Below are 23412 nucleotides of genomic sequence, written 5' to 3' on the forward strand. Positions count from 1 at the left end.
TTAACTCTGCCCCCTAGGTACGGCTGTGGCAATGGTCATATTCAGGTTCTTGAAAATCCCTGAAAAAGATAAATGAGATCCACTTAACAACAACAACATAATTGCAGTATTCATAATAATAAATTGAAGTGAGATCTCACCTATTAAGATAAGATGATGTATCTGCGACCCCGCGTTTTGGCTCTGTTGGAAATCCTGAAAAAAATAAACGAGGTCGAATTAACAACAACAACAACATAATTGCAGTTTTCATAATAATAATTTGAAGTAAAAGCTCACCTATTAAGATGATGTATCTGCGACCCAGCGTTTCGGCGGTGTTGGAAATCCTGAAAAACAAAAACAAAATATTAATGTGCTCCAGCCAACATCATTGTAGCTTTAATAATAATTTCAAGCACAATCTGCCAAATAAGGAAAGACTAAAGCAAAGGTATAGAGTTAAGTAATGCTACCACCTACACAACAGGGCCTTGTCGTTCGACAAGCAAAAGTAGACAATTCATACCAGTAGTAAAGACCTACAACAAGATACAAAGTTTTCCTACTACCAGCAAGTATGCGTCAACTGAAATCGAGAGATGCCCAAAACTCAAGAAAAGTGCTGGTCAGGTTTATCCAAGTCCTGAAAAACTAAGACGCAAGTTACTGTTAACACACAGGTGGACCTCGATTTGCGCGGATTCAGAACAACGCCAATTTTGAAACCAAAAAGTCAAAAAGTGAAAAAAATATATTTTACTATTATTCACAACATTTTACAATGTTTCTCGTACCGATTCTTATACTAAATCGTAATTCTTACATCGCTCATTTCGAATGAAAATTATAAATACAGTCCTCTCTACAATTACGTATGTCTCGTTAACGCGAATTTGCTCCAATGACATCGATGAATCGGAAAAAACATTCGTGAAATGGAAACTTTTGCATATGCGAGTTTGCTCATATGCAATTTCATTCCAGGCCCTTTAAACTATCAAAGGACTAATTTAATCTCTGCGGAGGAACCGAGGTTATTTTTACCACGCGATTTTCAACTGGCCGGCTTCTCAAATGAATGCAACTATCGCATAACAGCAGAGATGACTGTACACATCAATTGCATTAAAGACCCGCAGTCAATCGCGGACCAACGAACTGCCGATTGTAAGCGTGTAAAATATATTTCTTAAATTCCCTCTCAGGGATTATACGGGGACTGTGATAGTTGGAGCGGCCGTGCGCCAAGGACGTGAAATCTGTGCGGATGATCAACTGCAGACCACACCGAAGTCACCTTGGAGACGTTTCACCTTTTATTTCCTTTGGAGACACTTTTGTACAATAAGTTATTCTGATTGTAGGGCAGCGCGATGATTCGACTGTGGTATTTATAATTGTAAGAATCGAGCAGAAACTGTCTGTTTGCCTTGAAGAACCGAACTTTCAGAGAGCGAGCACCAACGCAATCCCGCAACGTAACTGTTCTTGAATTTTGAATTGAATACGACAATCAGATTCGCCCCCCAAAAAGTCACTTATGACGTCGGAAACGTTCCGAACAGCCACATTCGAATTCCATTGGTCCGAGTCGTAGGGGAGCAGCGGTCATCTGGCGATCGTCACTCCACACCTTCTAGGGCGCCCCAAACCAACGGTCACTAAACCGAATGTCGGGGGAAGAGACTTTCACACGCCAGGACGGCGCCACTCTCTTTCCCAACGTGATACATTGGACAAAGCCAAAACTTAATAAAATCACTCAAATTTTCATGAAGTGAGGTGTACCAAGTATCATCTAATCACACCTCCTTCGTTCATATAACCCAGATTAATATGCCAAAGCCTGGTTTACCCCTCATCTCAAGTTTCAGTCCGTTCGGGAATTGAACCACGGACCTGGACTGGCACACCAGGAATCAAGAAAACTCACCAATTCAAATGACACCAATTAACTCTGCCCCCTAGGTATGGCGGTATTCAGGTTGTCGAAAATCCTGAAAAATAGAGTTCCAATTTAAAAAATATTATTGTAGTTTCATAATAATTTAAAGTACAATCCAGACAAGTAGTAAAGACCTACAACTCCTACTACCAGCAAGTATGCATCAACTGAAATCGAGAGATGCCCAAAACTCAAGAAAACTCACCTTTACCGAGGAGACCACCTGACACCGTCCCCCTAGGTACGGCGGTGTTAGTGGTAGAGTCCCGTTGTCAGAAACCTGAATTTAATGTACAATCTGCCAATAACAAGGACCGTGTAAAAAGATCAATTGACTCTAATAACCGAAGATTTACAAATTTTCAAATTACCGTTGACCAGAACAGCACAAGCTGAGACGCAATTTCAAACCGTCCCATTAGCAGCCCAATTTAACACACCTGAAGCCTGTACAATGTTAATTTATTACAAAATAATTAATAAGTAAATAAACTAAATATACCTAAGTAATATAATTAAATTAATAATACTAAATAAAAGAAAAAAATATAAAATTAATACCACAAAATAAAATACAGCCAGCACAGGAAATGAATGAATATTGTTTAAAAAGCTGACTGACATCACTAAGCAAAGTACGATCTTTGTTAATGATGTTGATGCTCCTACAGACTGCATCTGGCAGAGGGACTGGCCTTGAAATTGCGTTGTACATAAAGGTAGAGTAGTCTCTGATAGACCTAGTGGGTACGCAGAGACTAACTGTATCAACAAAAGATGAGCAAATAATTTTGCCTTTAAAAACATTAACGAGGAAAAGCGCATCCAAAAGCCTCCTCCTTAAATGTAACGATAAGAAATTTAATCTAACTAATATATCGTCATAATTATAGGCACACACGCCATTAAAGAATCTAGCGTAACATAGCGCTACAAATTTCCTTTGAATCCTTTCCAATTTAAAGGAATCAGAATTAGTAACAGAGTTCCAAACAACGGATGCATACTCAATTTTAGAACGGACTAAAGTTCTGTACAAAACCAAAATTCTATCAACAGTGGAGAAGGAAGACGTAATGTACCGAATCAAACCTAGCATTTTTAAGCTTTGTGATAATATATAGTTGATGTGCTGATGAAAATAAAGCTTACAGTCCAATAGAACACCGAGATCTTTAACACAATGGGAGCGTGCCACCAAATTGTTACACAATTTATAATTAAAGTAAATACTGTTTGTCTTTCGGGTGAATGATATAACAATCGTTTTACTCAAATTAAGTTGCGTTCCATTCCCGATAGACCAATTTTGCACTGAATGAATATCGTCCTGCAACAGTTTGCAGTCATCAACATCGCTAATGCTCCGATGTATCTTTAAGTCATCAGAAAATAAAAGGCACTGTGAATTGTGTATGGAGTCGCAGATGTCATTAATAAATATATTAAAAAGTAAGGGGCCTAGGGTGGAACCCTGAGGCACTCCACACTTAACACGATAAGGATACGAAAGAGTTCCAAAAAGATAACCATGGAACCAATCAACTTAAGTGGGTGATAGTCCAAAGTTTCTAAGTTTCCCAAGAAGAATATTACGAGGAACTAAGTCAAAAGCTTTAGTAAGATCAAAGTAAACAGAATCTGTTTGTCCTTGAGTACTAACTGAAGGTAAAACGGAATTAAGGTAAGTAACCAAATTTGTTGCTGTGGAATTAAATTTACGAAAACCATGCTGTATGGGACTTAATCTGTACTTAAAATTTTTTTGCAAATGAGCATAAACAATAAATTCAAATATTTCAGAAAAGTTATTAAGAATAGAGATGGGTCTATAATTACTACAGTGGAACTGTTTCCTTTTTTAAACACGGGAACAACAGCTGTTTGTTTCCACATGGACGGAAAGGTGGCACTATTTATACTTAAATTAAAAATATAGGTTAATAAGGGAGTAAAAATACCAGAACAACCCTTAATTACTAACGAAGGAATTCCATCTAACCCCACGCACTTTGAAGGTCTGAGGCGCTAATTTCAGCTGGAGAGATAGCAGCGGCGGGCAAAAAATCTGAAGCAAAAGCATCCGTAAGACTAACGGACCGGAAAAAAGTGTTAAAAATTGATTCAAAATGCGTAGCAAATTCATCAGCTGTGTGTTTGGGCTCAGTGACAAACCGATCACCAATTTTTAGCCGAATAAAGGAATTAAATTTCTTTATGAAATCTGAAACGTATTTCCAAAAATGCTTAGGGTGAGTCTTAAGACTGTCATCAACAGACTTCAATCAGACTTAATGGGAGCCTTAACTAATTTGCGAACGTGCGCGAAGTAGGTACGTATAATGTTCATGTGCCTTGGTCTTTTTGAACCGACGTAGATAATGATTCTTTTTATTAATGTAATGTTTTAAGGTACCGGAAAACCAGATAGGAAATTTAGACTTACTAGGATGCTTGTTTGGAATAGCTAAATTTAAAGCATCAGTAACCACCGACTTGAGCTGATCTACGACGGAGTCCACAGAGGACAAATTGTAAACGCAGGACCAATCATAAAGAGAATAAATAGTCAGCACGCGCGTAATTACGGGAACATCGAGAGGGCTGTGAATTGGTAGACTGAGATATATTACTAATATCAATAACCAGGGAAGGATGAAAAATAATCAGGTTTAACCAAATCGTGACGTTGACAGAGGAAAAATTAGCAAAGACAAGATCAAGCAGATTCTTGTTTTGTTTAATGGCGAGGTTGTGCTGAGAAAGTCCGAGGAAACATGAACGACATCCCCTCTAATTTTAATATAGTGATGTGAGTTAGCTTGAGGGAAGCCTTGGACCCAATCAAAACCAGGTATATTAAAATCACCCAAGAGAAGGGTTTCAATTCTTTTCCAGAGAATTAAAATAATTTTCAATAACTTTAACATCGGTGTTAGGCGAGAAATAGTGGTTTCCAACGAGTAAGTTCAAACCATCAGGAAGACGAACTTCAACCCAAACACATTCGCTGATAAATTCAAGATCGTACCTGCGTTTACAACCTCCACCTCTAGTTAAGTTGAGATCGGTTTAACCTCTGTCAGCGCGGAAAACGAGAGTCATCATGAAACAGATTGCGATTACAAAACGAATCATTAAGCCACGTCTCGGTAATGCATATAATTTTGAAATCATTAATACGGACATTATCATAAAAGTTGGTACATTCAGTACGCAAACCTCTTAACATTTTGATAAAAGATATCAATAGAATCCAAACACTTAGAACCAGACGCGGTGAGACGATCCTGACTTAATTAAGAGGTACTGATGCTTCCCCCAAGCTCCTCACAAATACTGGCCCGCGAGTCAGAGTCAGCCGTTGTTGGTACAGAAATAAGAGGTGCGCCTGTCAGGGGTCAGTTTCCCATGAAAGGGAGCAATCAGGCACCCATTTGGCCATACACCGGTGTTATTTATACGGGGAAAATCCTCTTCGTTGACCGTAATGTGAAAAGATGCATAGGAATTGAATTTAGTTTTAAGCCTAGTGCAAACTAACCTTTAAAGACTTATCTACGTCAGCAGCCGTGACCTCAGGGCCTCAGACCTTCCCCTCTCTCACCCCTAACAACGGCTGTCTGCGTTGTCTAACTGTGTTGGCCGAGGTTGTCCCAGAAGATGGCTTCTTTTTATGATTTGCTGTTGTAAAACCTTCGGTGTCCACACTCGAGACTTTAGGTTTTAACCCAGCAGACAGCACATCCTTGTAGGATTCGGATCCCACGTCGGCGACAGTAGAGGCAGAACGTGGCTTTGTTTGCGGGAACATTATGAACTAAGGTGGTTGTTCCCCCACACGTAATTTTGTTAAGATGATGGTCATTGTCCTTCCGAAGTTGCTAAACATCTTCAGAAAGCTTTAGGGCCATCTGAACCAGATTTTCGACTAAGTTATGGGCGCCGACACCATTCAGCCGAACCGTCTCCAGTTGTACACTGAGCGATTCAGGGTCCTTAAATGCTGGCAAAATAAGCTCCCTGTCGGGAAGATCCGATGTGGAGGCCATCTGGTTGCACGAACAGGAGTGTTATCGTCCCTGGACGCACGAGACCCGATACGACAAGAGGATACGCCACTACTCATGTAAAAGGAACATTCAGTTTCCGAGATTTGCAAACAACAAAGATGATACCTAGAGCCACAGGGCCCACAACACCCGATAAACTTTTGTTTTTTTACATTGCGGACAGTAATCCTTGCTGGCAGCCATTCTACCGGCTGGCAGCACACCGAAACCAGCAAACGCACACAAAAATTCGCCGACACTCACAATACACGCAAAACACGTCTATCCACTCCAACAGCTACACCACATATATGATTAATTATAAGGTAGAATCAGTAGGTTACTAGATAAAGTGTAATAGTTATATTGTAGACCTTGTGTAGACAGCAAGACTTTCCGTTTCCAGCTGTTGTAGAAAGGGGCGACAAGATCTGCTCCAGATAAGTTTATTGAAAAGGGTTCCAATTATATTCACAGATAGAGAAGGCCTGCCGAGGTCAGGACGCCCGAACTTTGACGGGGCAAGGGGTCGCGGTACCCGGGGGTTTATCGTGTCCTCTAATTGGATCCAGAACCACGCCTTGGGACGACACGTTACAGCTTCCACAAAGGTGATATCGAGATTTGCTTATAACCAGTGAATTTCGAAGACGCATTGGACATTTCACGTTGCTCGTCAGGGGGAAACTCTGCTGGTCTACTCAATTATTTCTACCTATATATGTGTTTCATACGAACTGTACTCATCTCAATTATCAAAATAAATAATCAACTTTCGAACGTCTTCTCGTCAGACTAGGCATTAACCTTAAGCTGTGTATTCAAACCTATCATCGCCGACCAACGTTCCTAGCCGCTCGGGAATATTGCACTCCTACGGGACTGGCCAATCCCTCGGGATACAATAATATATATATCGCCAAAAACTGGCAGAATGAAAAAGAGAATTCAGAGAATTATGAAAATCTGCTTTTAATCCTGTGTTTGGTGGTCGACGAGGTCAACACGACGTCAAAACCCAGTGAAACATTTGCCTTATCGTCACCGCAGTAAAAAAAACCTAACATCTAACAAAACTACGGAGTTTAACAGAAAATTCAAAACGGTTGAAGCTTTACGAGAGTTCAAAATAACATCGACCACAACAACACAATCTGAGACGCAACCTCAAGCCGCCCCACTAGAAGCCCAATTTAACACACCTGAAGGCTGAGATCCAAAACACGCGTATTTAATTAATAATAATCAGTGAACGGTCGTTGCGTAATTTGTATTGCCAACACACTAGATACGGAAGTGTGACCGCGCGTTCTGGGTTCGAGTCCCGGTGAGGCGCAAATAAAAATAAATTGGAAACAAGTAATAAAGATTTACGCGTTTCGCTTGTTAGGCAAGTGCGTCCTTTTCAGGCCAGGGGTCAGTTTATTGGTAGGTGCTCTGCATTCAGTGCAGAAGGCTCACTGACACTTAAAAAAGAAAAGAAAGTTGCACAAGCAACGACTGTAAAGGAAAGAATTATGGCACCGTGTGACCCCCAAACTACTTTCAGGGGGGCACCCGCCGGCTAAAGGGTTTTTTAATGGTCCACGTGAGCTAGGGCATCATTACTGCCCAAATACATCATTTTTTTGTGAAAGTTAAGGGGGGAAGTCCTATAACTAAAGGACAGGAAAGTTTTCTTGGAGGACACTCTTTTCTGGAATTCAGAGGAAGCAACATCCTAAATTGTTTTGTAGCTCGATTCGGCCAGTAAATGTTAATCGTAAAAGAAATAAATTGTGCTTTGCAAAACTACGAACTTTAATCTCAAGACCATTACCGAAACCTTCCTCGCTGGCATTCAGCTTATACCCCTCCATGTAATATTCCCTGAGAAAAGTTCCATGCCTACATGAGCAGAAATCCCGAATTACATCGTAGACGTCTGTGATCGACAAGACTGGAACCGAGCCGGGCAACTCCAACAGCAAACAGGAGTGGGACGGTTACAGCGAGTCATCATGCAAGCACCGGAGGTACAGTTAGAACCATACGAATGCGACTCGGATAACCTGAGGATAATGTACACTGTCAGTAAGAATTATTGGGTCAACATCTGCGATTGAATCATTTAAATGGGGAGGAAAGGAAGGAAATTCTAAATTTATGCATTAGGTACAATGACATCTTCTACCTGCCGGGAGACAAGCTGTCTTGTACTCAGACCATTCAGCATTCGATCCCGACACCCACGATTGATAAGACCAGGGGAATAAATGTCAGACGGTACAGGACACCTCAAGTTTTGAAAGATGAGGTAGACAGACAGACCGACGAGATGCTGTCCGAAGGGATTATCACTCACAGCAAGGCACCGTGGAATTCACCTATAATTATGGTACCCAAAAAGACAGATGTTTCAGGAAAACAAAAATGGCGGATGGTCGTGGACTATCGAAATCTGCATGAGGTCACAATAGGGGATAGTTTTCCACTGCCGTTGATAACTGATTTGCTAGATTCTTTAGGACAGGCCAAATTCTTCTCGACGCTGGACTGCGCGATGGGGTATTGTCAAATTCCCCTTAATCCAGACGACCAGCCTAAAACGGCATTTTCCACACAAAAGGGGCATTTTGAGTATAAAAGAATGCCGATGGAGCTCAAGGGATCGCCTTCGACGTTTCAGAGGTTGATGAATCATATAATGAGTGGTATACAGGGTGTACGGGCACTGATTTACCTAGATGACACAATTTTATATGGTAGAGATTTTCAGGGGTGTTTGACAAATTGAGGGAGCATAATTTAAAATTGCGTTTGGACAAGTGCGAATTTTTTAGGGAACAGGTAGTCTACCTAGGTCATGTGATGGGGTAAGGCCGGACGAAGCCAAGGTGTCCGCCGTAAAGAACTTTCCCTTTCCACAAACACGCGATGAGTTTTCTCGGATTGACCGGATACTATAGGCATTTTATTCCACAGTACAGCCAGAAAGCAAAGCCGCTATTTTATCTGACAAAGGAGCCACAACAGGATGCATTTAGCAAATTGAAGCAAATTCTAACGAGTGAACAATTTCTGCAATATCCTGATTTTACAAAGTCATTTATACTATGTACAGACGCAACTAGCAAGGCATTAGGTGCCATTCTTAGCCAAGGGTCTATTGGGGATGAGAAACCAACAGCTTATGCAAGTAAAGCATTAACAAAAGCCGAATTAGCATACAGGGTGATAGAGAAGGAATTTTACGCAGTAGTATGGGCTTGCACCCATTTTCGACCGTACCTGTGTGGCAGAAAATTTTTCATTATTAGTGACCATCAGCCACTTTCGTGGATATCAAGTGTAAAGAATCCAAATTCCAGGAGATAAAGAGTTCGATCATCAGATAATGTACCGAAAGGGAAGTTTGAATGGAGGGCCCGACGCTCTCAGTAGAATCCAAGTTATGCAACAGCCAGGAGAAGGCGAGGAACCAAGCAAGGAACTCACTCAGGAGCAAAAAGCAGAAATATTACGCGGAGCTCACTCGACGCCACTAGGAGCGCCCATGGGAATGAACAGGACCTATAAGAAATTGATTGGCCAGGCATGAAGAAAGATGTAGAGGAATATATTCAGAAGTGTGAATCCTGTCAAAAGAATAAGATTACTCAACTAAATACCAAATTGCCTTTACAGTTAACCACTACACTCAATTCGATATTGCAGAAGATAAACATAGATGTAGTTGGACCGATTAATGTTAGTTCCTCACAGAACAGGTACATTTTAACCATGCAGGATGAACTAACCAAGTATTTGATCGCCGTACCTTTGAGAAATCAAAAATTGAAAATGTAGTTTTGATGTACGGATGCCCTCAGGTCCTACTATCAGATCGCGGAGCCAATTTCTTGAGTGATATGTTTAAGAATGTTTGCAAGTTACTGCACGCGAAGAAAATTAACACCACTGCAGTGCATCCAATGACGAATGGGTCTTTGGAACGCGCCCACCGCGTTTTAATTGAATTTATCAGGCGTTTTGTAGATAAGGATCAATCCAACTGGGACGATTGGATTAAACATGCTGTATTCGCATACAACACCACGCCACATGGCGCAACAAACTACACGCCGTTCGAATTGATGTTCGGGCGAGTTGCAAATTTACCGGGTTATTTACAGAAGCCGCCGGAAGGTGTTAACTACGCCTCAGGAGTTGAAACAAAGATTGCAAAACAGTTACACGGTAGCCAAGGAAAGGTTAGAAGTCGCCAAAGCGAGGAGTAAGGATTATTACGACGTACCCAAGTTCAAAGTTGGAGATCTTGTTTTATTACAGTATGCGAGTCCGCGGAAAAATCGCTCTACGAAATTTGGCCCATATGCAATAAACAAGATACAAGGAGTAAATGTTACCTTACAACTTCGGAGACCCAAACAAACTACAGCGCATGCAAATAGAATCAAGCCATTCTTCGTGTGATTTACAGATGGGGTTAATGACATGGATAGCGTGTACGATCATCATAGGAGCAGAGACGCTGGATTTCAGACTCCAACAGATTCCCGAATCGCCAGGACTTTACTACGAACATCTTGGAGAAGCCACACTGTCTAGTAACGTTTGGAAAATTCTAAGCTACGTCGATTTAGCTCGTGTTGATGAAAATTTCGAGACCGTCAGAAAACATGCCCAAGTTCACTGTAGAGTTTTGTCAAACGCGTGAACGTTCAGACTGGGTAAATTTAACAGAATGCAGGTCTTCGATTAAGCATGTACACAGAAAACTACGTAGGATTGAGTCTATGAAAATTACGTTAACAGAAGTGACCCAACGAGTTTTCGATTTCAGACCGTCTTAAAAGGAGTTTATTTGGATTCATAGGAACAATATCACATACACTATTCGGAACGTTGGACGAACAGGATGGAAAATACTATTCAGATGAGATTACTCAGTTAGAACAGGAACAAGTTAATTTTTTAAAGCTTTCAAAGGAGCAGATAGTCGTTAAAAATACACTAAAGACAGTAAACAGAACCTTGGGCGATGTATCTCACAACGAACAGATTCTGGCAAGGGGACTGTCAGAGATATCGAGGAAGACGGACAATTAAATGCAGTTCTAGGATATACTTCAATGTTAATTACGTTACGGGAACATGCATTACAGTTAGACAGAGCCTTTGAAGACCAATACTCCGTATTGCACGCGCACAGAGAAATATTACGGCCTCAATTAATTTCAACAGATCACGAAAGGATGTCAGAATGATTTTCCAAGAGACCAGTCTTTGCCCTTATCACTGAGCTCGGAGTATTCTTTTCAACTTCTTAACGTAATCGATTTTGATGGGTTTATCCAAGATACTTATTTTGTGTGTGTTATTAAGTTGCCTTTATGTTCTCATTTAAACTATGATGTAGGATAAGGAGTTTGTATTGATAGACAAAACGAGACAATATTACACTCGTTTAAGCCAAACTGAAATAGGTCAGTGCAGCCTAGCGACCTCAGAACTGCGTGTGTGTAAGCAAAATTTCCCAGTACAAATAGTACATTCGGTTGCAGACTGTGAAGTAAGACTTTTGCAATACAGTTCTGGTATTCCAGAATCTTGTTCTCAAAGAATAGTTGAATTGAAGGAAACATTGTGGACACAATTCGGAGATAACGTTTGGTCGTGTGTAGCGCCAAATGCCGAACACATGACAATTATTTGTCCAGACCACGATCCAGTGGATGTAACCATTAACGGGTTAGGCAAATTTACATTCTTGAAACCGTGTTCAGGTTATGGATCTCAAGTTTTAAGTCAAGCACATGCTAGCCGAGAAGTGAATCCCACCCATAACTTTGGAATATGACTGTTGTGAGAAGACAGGAAAGAAACTGAAATTAGATAACATTAATTTGGATACACCAACCAAAACTATTATAACCCATACAGATGAGCTAAAACTGTCAAGCTACAAAATATCAGAAGTAGAAGCAATGGAAGTTGGAACATTCAGAGAAAACCAGATCTTTATCATTTTTCACCTACGTGGGAATGCGTGTAGTTGGATTAATTGTATGTATTTTGATGTAAGTGCGGATGGCCAAAGATTAAGAAGTGGTTTGATGGAGAGGGGCATTGCCACACTATATTGTTTAAACCCAAGATAGTTACGAAAATTCACACCCCCAGGTCGGTTGACCGTGACTAGAAGTCAGGACGCCATAGAAGAAACGGAGTTAATAACCATTTTATCCAACCCTACACCTCAAGCTAGGAGGGTAGCCCGCAAAGTTATGGCGACTGATAAACGTTAGAAAACAAAAAAAATTAATGATCATAGATGGACTGTCCTTAATTTATTTTTTTATTAGAAAAGGGGGTGTGTATACCTATGTAGAATAATCTAATTACGGGAATCTTAATAACCACATATATAACTAATTATAAGGTAGAATCATTAAGTTACTAAATGAAGTGTAGTAGTCATATTGTCACCTTGTACAGAAAGCAAGACTTTCCATTTCCAGCTGTTGTAGAAAGGGGCGACAGGATCTGCTCCAGATAAGTTTATTGAAAAGGGTTCCAATTATATTCACAGACAGAGATGGCCTGCCGAGGTCAGGACGCCCGATCTTTGACGGGGCAAGGGGTCGCGGTCCTAGGGGTTTATCGTGTCCTCTAATTGGATCCAGAACCACGCCTTGGGACGACACGTTACAGCTTCCACAAAGGTGATATCGAGATTTGCTTATAACCAGTGAATTTCGAAGACACATTGGACATTTCACGTTACTCGTCAGCGGGAAACTCTGCTGGTCTACTCAATTATTTCTACCTATATACGTGTTTCATACGAACTGTACTCATCTCAATTATCAAAATAAATAATCAACTTTCGAACGTCTTCTCGTCAGACTAGGCATTAACCTTAAGCTGTGTATTCAAACCTATCATCGCCGACCAACGTTCCTAGCCGCTCGGGAATATTGCACTCCTACGGGACTGGCCAATCCCCGGGATACAATAATATATACATCGCCAAAAACTGGCAGAATGAAAAAGAGAATTCAGAGAATTATGAAAATCTGTTTTCATCCCGTGCTTAGTGGTCGACGAGGTCAACACGACGTCAAAACCCAGTGAAACATTTGCCTTATCGTCACCGCAGTAAAAAAAAACCTAACATCTAACAAAACTACGGAGTTTAACAGAAAATTCAAAACGGTTGAAGCTTTACGCGAGTTCAAAATAACATCGACCACAACAACACAATCTGAGACGCAACCTCAAGCCGCCCCATTAGAAGCCCAATTTAACACACCTGAAGGCTGAGATACAAAACACACGTAATTAATTAAACGAATCGGAAATATACATCGCCAAAAATTGGCAGAATGAAAATGAGAATTCAGAGAATTATGAAAATCTGTTTTCATCCCGTGCTTAGTGGTCGACGAGGTCAACACGACGTCAAAACCCAGTGAAACATTTGCCTTATCGTCACCGCAGTAAAAAAACCCTAACATCTAACAAAACTACGGAGTTTAACAGAAAATTCAAAACGGTTGAAGCTTTACGCGAGTTCAAAATAACATTGACCACAACAACACAATCTGAGACGCAACCTCAAGCCGCCCCATTAGAAGCCCAATTTAACACACCTGAAGGCTGAGATACAAAACACACGTAATTAATTAAACGAATCGGAAATATACATCGCCAAAAATTGGCAGAATGAAAATGAGAATTCAGAGAATTATGAAAATCTGTTTTCATCCCGTGCTTAGTGGTCGACGAGGTCAACACGACGTCAAAACCCAGTGAAACATTTGCCTTATCGTCACCGCAGTAAAAAAACCCTAACATCTAACAAAACTACGGAGTTTAACAGAAAATTCAAAACGGTTGAAGCTTTACGCGAGTTCAAAATAACATTGACCACAACAACACAATCTGAGACGCAACCTCAAGCCGCCCCATTAGAAGCCCAATTTAACACACCTGAAGGCTGAGATACAAAACACACGTAATTAATTAAACGAATCGGAAATATACATCGCCAAATGCTGGCAGAATGAAAATGAGAATTCAGAGAATTATGAAAATCTGTTTTCATCCTGTGCTTAGTGGTCGACGAGGTCAACACGACGTCAAAATCCAGTGAAACATTTGCCTTATCGTCACCGCAGTAAAAAAACCTAACATCTAAGAAGACTACGGAGTTTTAACAGAAAATTCAAAATGGTTGAAGCTTTACGAGAGTTCAAAATAACATCGACCACAACAACACAATGTGAGACGCAACGTCAAGCCGCCCCACTAGAAGCCCAATTTAACACACCTGAAGGTTGAGATCCAAAACACGCGGTGTCACAGAAAGTCCACGTATTTAATTAAACGAATCGGAAATATAAATCCCCAGAAACTGGCAGAATGAAAATGAGAATTCAGAGAATTATGAAAATCTGCTTTTAATCCTGTGTTTGGTGGTCGACGAGGTCAACACGGCGCCATAACCCAGTGAAACATTTGTCTTATCGTCACCACAGTAAAAAAAACCTAACATCTAACAAAACTACGGAGTTTTAACAGAAAATTCAAAATGGTTGAAGCTTTACGCGAGTTCAAAATAACATCGACCACAACAACACAATCTGAGACGCAACCTCAAGCCGCCCCACTAGAAGCCCAATTTAACACACCTGAAGGCTGAGATCCAAAACACGCGGTGTCGGAGAAAGTCCACGTATTTAATTAAACGAATCGGAAATAAACATCGCCAAAAACTGGCAGAATGAAAATGAGAATTCAGAGAATTATGAAGCGCTAGGCGATAACTGATATCAATGCGGCCCATTAGAGACCCCAACATACCTGTAGACTTGAGACGTCCGCGTTCAACTTTAGCACAAGAAACACTACAAGGTTGAAGTTGAAACTGGAACACTGCCGAGGCAACTCATATCTGGCGACATGCCAAGTTACGCGGAGCACGAAGAGGCAAAGATAAAACATTCATCCACACGCATGACAGCAGAGACCCCTATCGGGCGCAATCGACTTCTGGAAAAGATCTTAGCTTGGAAGGTCACCCATTCCATCCACTTCGCAAATCTTCTAAATCAACCTGCGAGAACAAGCGTACCTTAACCCAAGCCTCGGTGGAATACGTTGGATTCCGGTTAACTGCGACACATCGACCCATTAACCGGAATCTATTGTATATAGATACATTTACCATACTCGTGTACCGGCCTGGTGGTAAAATCACATTTATGATCTCTCGTACTAAGACAAAATCCTCCTAGGCACTGATTTATAAACAGATTAACATTTCCTGAAGAATAGTTTCAGAAACACCTCATATTTTACATCTAGAAACTGCAAAGAAATTAAGCATTTCAGTGTCTGTCTCCCAAACATACTATATATGCAAAAACTGCAGTCAAATTTCTCTTTTTTATTTGCATTTAAGATATGTTACTAAATTACACTTGTCTCGGTAACTCGTAGAGTGTTTCAGGAGTTGGCTCTACTCGCATTAACAGGTGACTTTTTTGTCATTGACTCCTCCACATCAGGACAAAAGTTGCACTCAAACGTTCACTTCTTTAAATACATTTCTGCAATGCAAAAAATTCACTACCATTAACACAATTTTGTTTTCTAGTCAATGATTGCAGTAATGATCAGTGGCATCTTGACAAAACTTCTTTGTTACGATGAAGCAAGTCATATCAGAGTCTACTTAGGATGACAATTTCTAACAATTTTATCCAATGTGAAGATAGGAATTTATCAGCAACAGTTATACTTATCTTGTACCTGCATATTATCCGTGGTTGCAAACTAAACCGTATATTATGAATATGCACTCCATCATATCCTGCTCCATGTCATGCACACATGAATCTACAAGTAAAGCGGACCATCATAACTTCTATTAAAAACATCAGCTACATATGCATTCCATTACTGGTGACTTATGATAATGTACCCTCATGGATCCTAGTCAAACCTTACCATACCATACATTATCCATCCAAGACACCACCATGTCCCTCACATCTATACCTACACACAATTACCAATGTTATAACCGATTTATCCATGGCACTACCACTTCCCTCCTATCTCCCACTACATACAATTTATCCATGTTATGTGAGATTCACCCAAGATACTACCACTACCTTGGAAGTCTACAGAGGCATAATTACTATACAGGATTCACCCAAGACCCTATACCAATTCCCTGACATCTGTACCCAACTACAATTACCAAAGCTAACTAATCATGATTGACCCACTGACCCAAGACACTACTAGTTCCACAACGTATCTACCCATGTATTATTGTCCTTAATAAAGATTCATTCAAAAGACTACCACTTCCCTGACATCTCTCCCTAGGTACAATTAGCCATCCTATACATGATTCACACAAACTCTACCACTTATCGAGTATCAACCTCTGCTCTCAAGACTCCAAGTAGTTCCTCACCAATAACATGAAGGGCAGATGCATCTTGGTTCCCCTTTAGCTCAGAGACACTCTATGCCATTCGTTACAGTAACATGCAAGTTATATTTTGTAAAATTGCACACTAGGCTACTTACATCTGCCTTTTTCTTCTCCTCTTCCTGTCAATCAACACACCATTCTACTAGATGTCTCCTTTGCTGAACCACAAGATTCAGTTCTATCAACAAATGTAATAAAATTGTTTACTTGCCACTAGTGAAGATGATTATTTCAAGGATTCAACTCTGGCCTACTAAACACACGACTGAAATGGTGGCAAAATCAATCACTTTCGTAATATTTCCATATATTAACGAACTACAACATAACACATATCTCAACTATAAAGTATGTTTACAATCAAAACTGTTTACACTTTGAAGGACACAAGCAAATATTCCACCCACAGCTTCCGTTGGCATTTAGTAAATACTTTGGTAAAGTTCTTTCACATTTCCTTCGGCGGGATTGGCATGCCTGATTACTGTTGTGTCATTGGTCAACAGAATAACCGGCAAAAGCTTTTTTAATTTAAAAAACTTGACTGTGCAGTAATAATACCTTCGCTATTATTTAAATATTCACTTCTCAGGCTACGTGAAAACAAGATATTTAATGTTGGAACAAAAGAAATAGCGAAGTTGGCCCGAAGTTCGAAAACATTCAGCAAGCCCCAAATAAACAGTTAATTACTATGTGAAACTAAATAAAATTAAGGTTTTGCCTTAATAACTTTTGTGAACCATAAAACAACTATATATATAGGGTAAGTTATACTGAACCCTTCTTCCACTATCATGCAATCTCTCACACACACAAGCACCAACTTGAGAGAATTTACTTTACCATCGTTCCCAATATCACGTGTGATCTCATTAACAAATCACCTTCACCCATATGGGAAGTAATGAAAAGTACGGCAGTAATAAAAGAACCAGTAAAATTCACCGACAAACCAAGAGAATCAAGATAAATACAACTAATGTTCTTTGAACCTAAAAATAATGTGCACCTGTCTGCCAATAACTGTGTGGCAAGAAAGTTCAAGAAATCTCCAAACTGGAAGCACTTATAAAATCTTACTTTAACACTACATAATAAATATGAGTCCTTTCCATGGCCAAAGGTTCACACACTTTAGTGTCATAACAGTTATATCTGTTATGGTCACTATCCATTACATAATCCAGAAAACAATTTAATTTCAATATTGGAATCAGTTCTTGTGCTGCTACTTCTCAACTGACCTCCATTTAGAATCATGTACTTACAATATGATAATTTTTGGGCGGGTCAGGACCATGTCAGTATGAGGTGCTCGCTGTTTTGTGCTGGAAATGCACAGCAGTAGAAGTCTGTCTAATATTAAAATATTAATTACACTGTTTGTGAATATGTTAAGAGTACAAAATGTGACTAGTTGAAGCATGTGAAAGTGAGCTGGTTTCTGAGAAAGGAGTGAAAGCATTGTGTTGCATGTTCATTGAGCAATGACATTTTTTTCAAATTCAAAAATGAAAAGTATTTTGGTCTTCATTTAAAGGGTAAAGAGATTAAGGCTTTTTGTCTGGATAGAGAAGGATAAAGTTTTTTCTTCAGTCAGGTCTGAAATTTTAAGCCGCAGGATTGTGTAGAAAAAGCCTCTTTATATTGTATTCAGGCAATTATCAAATTTATACCAAGAAATTGCAGTCAAGCTGATATTGTGGACATAATTGTAATAATATTATGCTCTTTCATGTGTTTTCTCAGAATCCATATCAAAGTCATATCGAATCACTCCATTCTGGATTCTTATAACTGAGATTTTAGACTATAGATAATTTTATAACACCACTTCTTATGACATCTTTGAGTGAAGATGCTCTTAGCAAGCTGCTGTGATGTAAAAAAGCATTTACTGTGTTTTTGCTTTATGTTCTGGGCCACTGGCACCATAAAAAATTTGTCATTAATATATAATAAAAGCATTTGTTTTAAAGATTGAGTCTCAAATTAATGGATGCTATACTTTCGATGTGAATATCAGGTAAAGAACAAATTTGTGTTATCTTATTGTCCTTTTAAGCATATCCTTGGTTCAGGTTTTCTACATTATGAGACTTGTGATTATTTTACTAAGTTTACTAGTATATTAGTTAACAGCTACAGCGAGTTTATCCTTCTGATTATTCTTGAGAAGCATCAAATCACAATACAGTCACTGAAACTAGTACTAAATGATTTAATAAGAAGTCTTGATTGAAATAAGTAATTCAGAAATTTTATTGTAATGTACGGGTATTTGGACCAGTCGTTTGGGTGTTCTGTAAGAAAGTAAAAGGCGTTGAGTGTCGGTACCTCTGTGCAATTGTATGTGTTGGGTATTCAGTATTATTGATACGCTCGTCCAGATCCTTCAAAATATTTATCCTCTTGGGTCTTGGATAACACCAAATAGGACCTCAGTGTAATAACATTACATATTCCCATTTGCACTCGCACGATCTCATAACTTATGTGATTATATTTAAAATACTAATTAAATGGGCTGTGATACATTTAATATATTCATTGTGGGTGATATAACAACAAGACTGTATTTCTAGATGAATAATAAATTATTCACAGATATTGATCAAAAATAAGTAACCGCAGTTATACACATATAAGGTGTCAATATTAAAAATGTATACCGACAGTCCTACAAAATACTGAAACTGAATAAAATCCAGGCTTTGCCTTAATAACTTAAGTGAACCATAAAACAACTAATGCTGTAGCTACCTAATAACTATATACAGGGTATGTTATGCTGAACCCGGTGCAAGGTTGTTAGCCTTGCAACCATCCCCCAACCTGGAGGACCAGGGTACCTGTCTTAGTCTGACCTCTCCCCCTCAACCAATCTGGCTACGGAGGCCCTACCAGTAGCAATGCTACCACCAGCATAGATCTTGGGATCACTGAGGTACTCAAGCCCCACCACCACGACAAGGTGCAGGTACCATGAAGTGAGGGGGTCGCGGACTCACCGGATTAAAAAATCTAAAGAACAGCTGTTACATGAGCTCCATCATCCAGTGTATAAACAACACCAGTCCACTAGCGGATTACTTCTGTGTGGAAGGCTACGATCAAGATGTGAACAATCATAGTATCAGTACACAGGGCAAAGTTGCAAAGGAGGTTGCAACTCTAATGAGAGCACTGTGGTCTGGAGAATTTGCCTTGACTGACTGTAAAGGCCCGAAGAGAGTGGTGGACGCTAATATGAAAAGATTCGAAGGTCATGAACACCGGGATTCACATGAATTCCTCACTGTTCTTATGGCCTTGCTTCATGAAGACCTGAAGGTACAAATTGAAGTGAAATGTGAATTTCAAATGTTATGTAAGTTAAGCGAGGGAGGTCATATTGACATGCTAACACTATTACTTCAGCTATGCAGAATTTTTAAAAAATTGTCCACACTGTGGGAATGCATTATTGCAGTCCTTGAATTAAATATTACAAGAGGTTGTTGCTAATACATGACACAAGTGGTCTTCTCTCGGATGTCAGTCTGTCTAGTGTTGGTGCACTCCTCCTGCAATATACCAGGAAAGGTGTAAGATACACATGAAATCTAGAATCTCAGAGGCCACTTTCACAGACATTGGAGGCAAAGTCGTCTGAAATGGAACAAACTCATGCCAACTTATTTTTCTAATGGGTGACTGCTGCTTATTCAAATATTTAATCTGAAATTGGGGGGGGGGATCCTGTTCATAGACATACCAGGGATTAAACGCATAAGACCAAACATCCAACTTGTAATCAGCCTCTGTCAGAGCATTACCGTTCCTTGACAGAAAAAGTATTCCTCTTCCAACTTGGTACATATTCTGAATATTTGTCCAGTTAATATTCTTTGTGATATTAAGTCAGAAGACAGTTTCCTTAATGCGCTGGTTTCGGACATTAATGACGAGGAATCTTTCTCCAAAGGCTACAAATGTTAGTCCTTATTCTTTGTTTGCTACGCCAACAAGGTCGGTAACTTGTAAAGTGATTTATTGACAATGGAGTTTCATCATATTGATAAACTGATACCTAAGTTAAGCGGAGCATGTTATGCAGTTAGATCTCTGTTGCATGCCAGCAACACTGATACACTCAGATCAGTATATTTTGCCTATTTTCACTCTTTAATGAAATATGGAATAATTCATCAAACATCAAAAAGATATTCACTTTACAAAAGAAAATTGTTAGATTATTGGCTGGTGTAAAACCTAGGAATTCATGTAGAAGTCTATTTAAGAGATTAGAAATCTTACCTCTTCCATGTGAATACATATTCCCATTAATGAACTTTATTGTAAATAACCAAGAACTCTTTCAAACTAATTCTGGTGTACACAGTGTCAACACAAGGAATAAAAATCAGCTTCATAGACCAATTGCCAACCTCTCATGTTTTCAGAAGAGTGCATATTATGCAGGGATCAAAATTTTCAACAGTCTACCATCTGATCTCTCACGTCTTGTAAATAAAAAGGCACAATTTAAACCAGCATTGTTACTAGACACTCTATTATCTTCACATCCAATTTTATGTCTTCCCTTCGGGTTTTTTTTTCAGACCCAAAATCCGTATTCACTTGTAATTTCTAAGTCATCCCCGATTTTTACCATGATTAATACTTTATTTCTGGATCCTCTGCAAGTCCGCGGTTCAACTACCGACAGCGACACAATCAAGTTCGGTCCAATTCAATAATATACACAGAAGATACCGTGAATTTTTCCTTCGGGTAAAACCGGCTGGAACGTGATGCTGTCCGCGTATCTCCATCTAGCTAGCTGTTAAAGATGCACGTACCTAAACCTTCAATAACCCATACGCCTTCATGCCGTAGTGCGTAATTAAACACGGACGCAACTTATCTTTAAAAAGAAATTAGTCTATCACGTGTAAGTAATAAGATGAGAAAGAACGAGAAGATGAAGATTTGCAATTCGTTTTCCTTCAAGGATGGAAATAAGGACTTCATTAGATAAAACCTCTCAACTACGGGATACTGGCAAAAACTAAGCTACAAACTACTACGACTACTGCAACATTGAAGAGATAAATTTCACCCACCAGCGATGAACTGGAGGTTTCTCAGATGACGTCGTCGCTGGACATGGCAATCGTCCATTGTTTCTCGTGTCGTCTGCTACAAGTTCACTCACGTTTCAGAGCTAAGCGCTACCTCCATTCACAAAGCAATGAGCAATTTGAGTTGACGTCTTTTTTTGGGGGGGGGGAGGCTCTCTATGACTTCTGTATTATTTGATTTATATATAATATGAGCGACGTTCTTTGCAAATGACTTGACAATGCGAGCTTTCATAACTCTGAAAGAACAAGGGAATTAATAGAAAGTGTCGGATGCAAAGTTGTATTTTTGCCACCAAACTCGCTAGCATTTAAATCCAATTGAGAACTTTTGGTTTGTCATCAATGCACACTTTAATTTGCTAGTACGCTACTATATAATTAATAATTATAATGTAACAAGTCATGGAAATTTTAGCTGCTTTTAAAATCTGATCTCATTGGAAGTCAACTCATATGCGAAAATTTAAAGACGAAATAGTGACATATGTCGTTCTTCTACCTGTTATAAAGGGTGATGGAAACAGAGGTATACAAGCAAGTGTTACAGTTTTCGATGTTTCTACAATCGGAAAAAATAAAAGTACAAGTTATTTATTTATTTATTTATTAAATAACATCTTGAACATGCAACATCCTGAAAACTTCATTTAAAATCTCAGTGTCGGGCGTTTCACTTATTTCGGCTTCAAAAAGCCTGTATTATTTTATTCACACTTAATTTGCATGTGATTTCGTTGTCCACTACGTCTCGTCCCTAATTTCAGTGTCAATCTCCCATCAATCCACACTTTAATGTCCTAGTACCGATGCCTACGATATTACAAAATTTCAATCATTTCTCAATCACTTTCACTGAATGAACTTTGTCTACGTCAGAGGTGGTCAAATTTGGACTGTACGTCTGTCCTGCAATATGATTGTAATCTAAGGGCAAAGCTATGTAAATAAATAAAGATAATGTAGTTTTCAGCCCCATGAAATTTTTGCAAATTGAAAATCTTCCCCGCTTTATAGTTTGTGTTAGCAGACGCTTAAGTCACCTCAAAATTACTTAACTTGAAAAGCTAGCCGTTACTCAGATCATCAAAAGAGAAAATCCCCACTTTTCAAAATCCGGAAATCTTCTACGTGAATTTCCGAAGCCCACCACTGCAACTTAACGCATGGTCTGTGATTTATTCCTCAACATTTCTAATATTGTGGGCAAACTAACTGCGTCTTTGCTGGATTCCGCTGATATTCCGTTGCAGCGCAGCGGCTGGACTGCAGGGTCGATGATGTTGTTAGTGGTTAAGAATGCATGCAGCTACAACTCTACTCTAACCCGTCTATCCTCTGAGGGTAGGAAGAAGGCGAAAAAGAAGAAAAGAAAGAAGAAAAAGAGTAAATAGAAAGAATCTGGATTCATTTTTCTCAAGGGATGGAAACAAGCAAAATATTAATTGGAGACTCAAAATTAAGTAACATTGGAAGGAGTTTAACCCCTGCACCCCAGACGTTAGTCTTGTGTTAATTTAAAATTAAAGTAATTCGTTTCACTCGCCAGCAAAGATGGTAGAAACGAAATATGCCGGAGAGATGACCGCCGACACTGGAAACACGACAAGAGTGCAGCGTCCGGGTGGAAGCGGCTGCGGAACTCCGGGTTCCCCGGAGCGTGTAGACGCAACCGCGCGGGTGAAAATGCCATGAAGATCCTCCTCTGAGTTTCGGAACCACGAAGATTCACTCGCCTTTCCCCTGAAACCAGACAGAATGTCCCATATAATGACAAGAATTTATATGTAGGGTCTGAAGCTC

The 23412-nt window shown here is 39.5% G+C and overlaps 4 long non-coding RNA genes across 8 annotated transcripts in view; 2 read left to right on the forward strand and 2 right to left on the reverse strand.

Moving 5' to 3' along the window:
• On the reverse strand, nt 1-14970 carry LOC147872840 (uncharacterized). Its single transcript, XR_015536977.1, has 6 exons — nt 14830-14970; nt 2133-2207; nt 1916-1979; nt 280-329; nt 141-195; nt 1-59 (listed from the first exon to the last, which is right to left on the reverse strand). It is a non-coding gene; the product is annotated as an uncharacterized LOC147872840 (long non-coding RNA).
• LOC147872835 (uncharacterized) overlaps nt 1-23412 on the forward strand; it is a 180936-nt gene that overhangs the window by 95155 nt on the left and 62369 nt on the right. The window lies entirely within an intron of this gene.
• On the forward strand, nt 618-22487 carry LOC147872841 (uncharacterized). Its single transcript, XR_015536980.1, has 2 exons — nt 618-1950; nt 2169-22487. It is a non-coding gene; the product is annotated as an uncharacterized LOC147872841 (long non-coding RNA).
• Nucleotides 15401-23412, reverse strand: part of LOC147872842 (uncharacterized) — a 14974-nt gene continuing 6962 nt past the window's right edge. For 3 of the 5 annotated variants that reach the window (XR_015536976.1, XR_015536974.1, XR_015536975.1), the window contains one exon: nt 22200-23352. This is a non-coding gene — a long non-coding RNA (uncharacterized LOC147872842). Of the gene's footprint in view, nt 15579-16575; nt 16659-18721; nt 20050-22199; nt 23353-23412 lie in introns of those variants that run through there. The other 2 variants (XR_015536973.1, XR_015536972.1) reach the window with 2 other exon arrangements.

The sequence above is a fragment of the Zootermopsis nevadensis genome, unplaced genomic scaffold, assembly GCF_977971745.1.
Source record: "Zootermopsis nevadensis isolate Lab colony 2312 unplaced genomic scaffold, Znev_1.0 Znev_ptg000024l, whole genome shotgun sequence".
Taxonomy (NCBI): Eukaryota; Metazoa; Arthropoda; class Insecta; order Blattodea; family Termopsidae; genus Zootermopsis; species Zootermopsis nevadensis.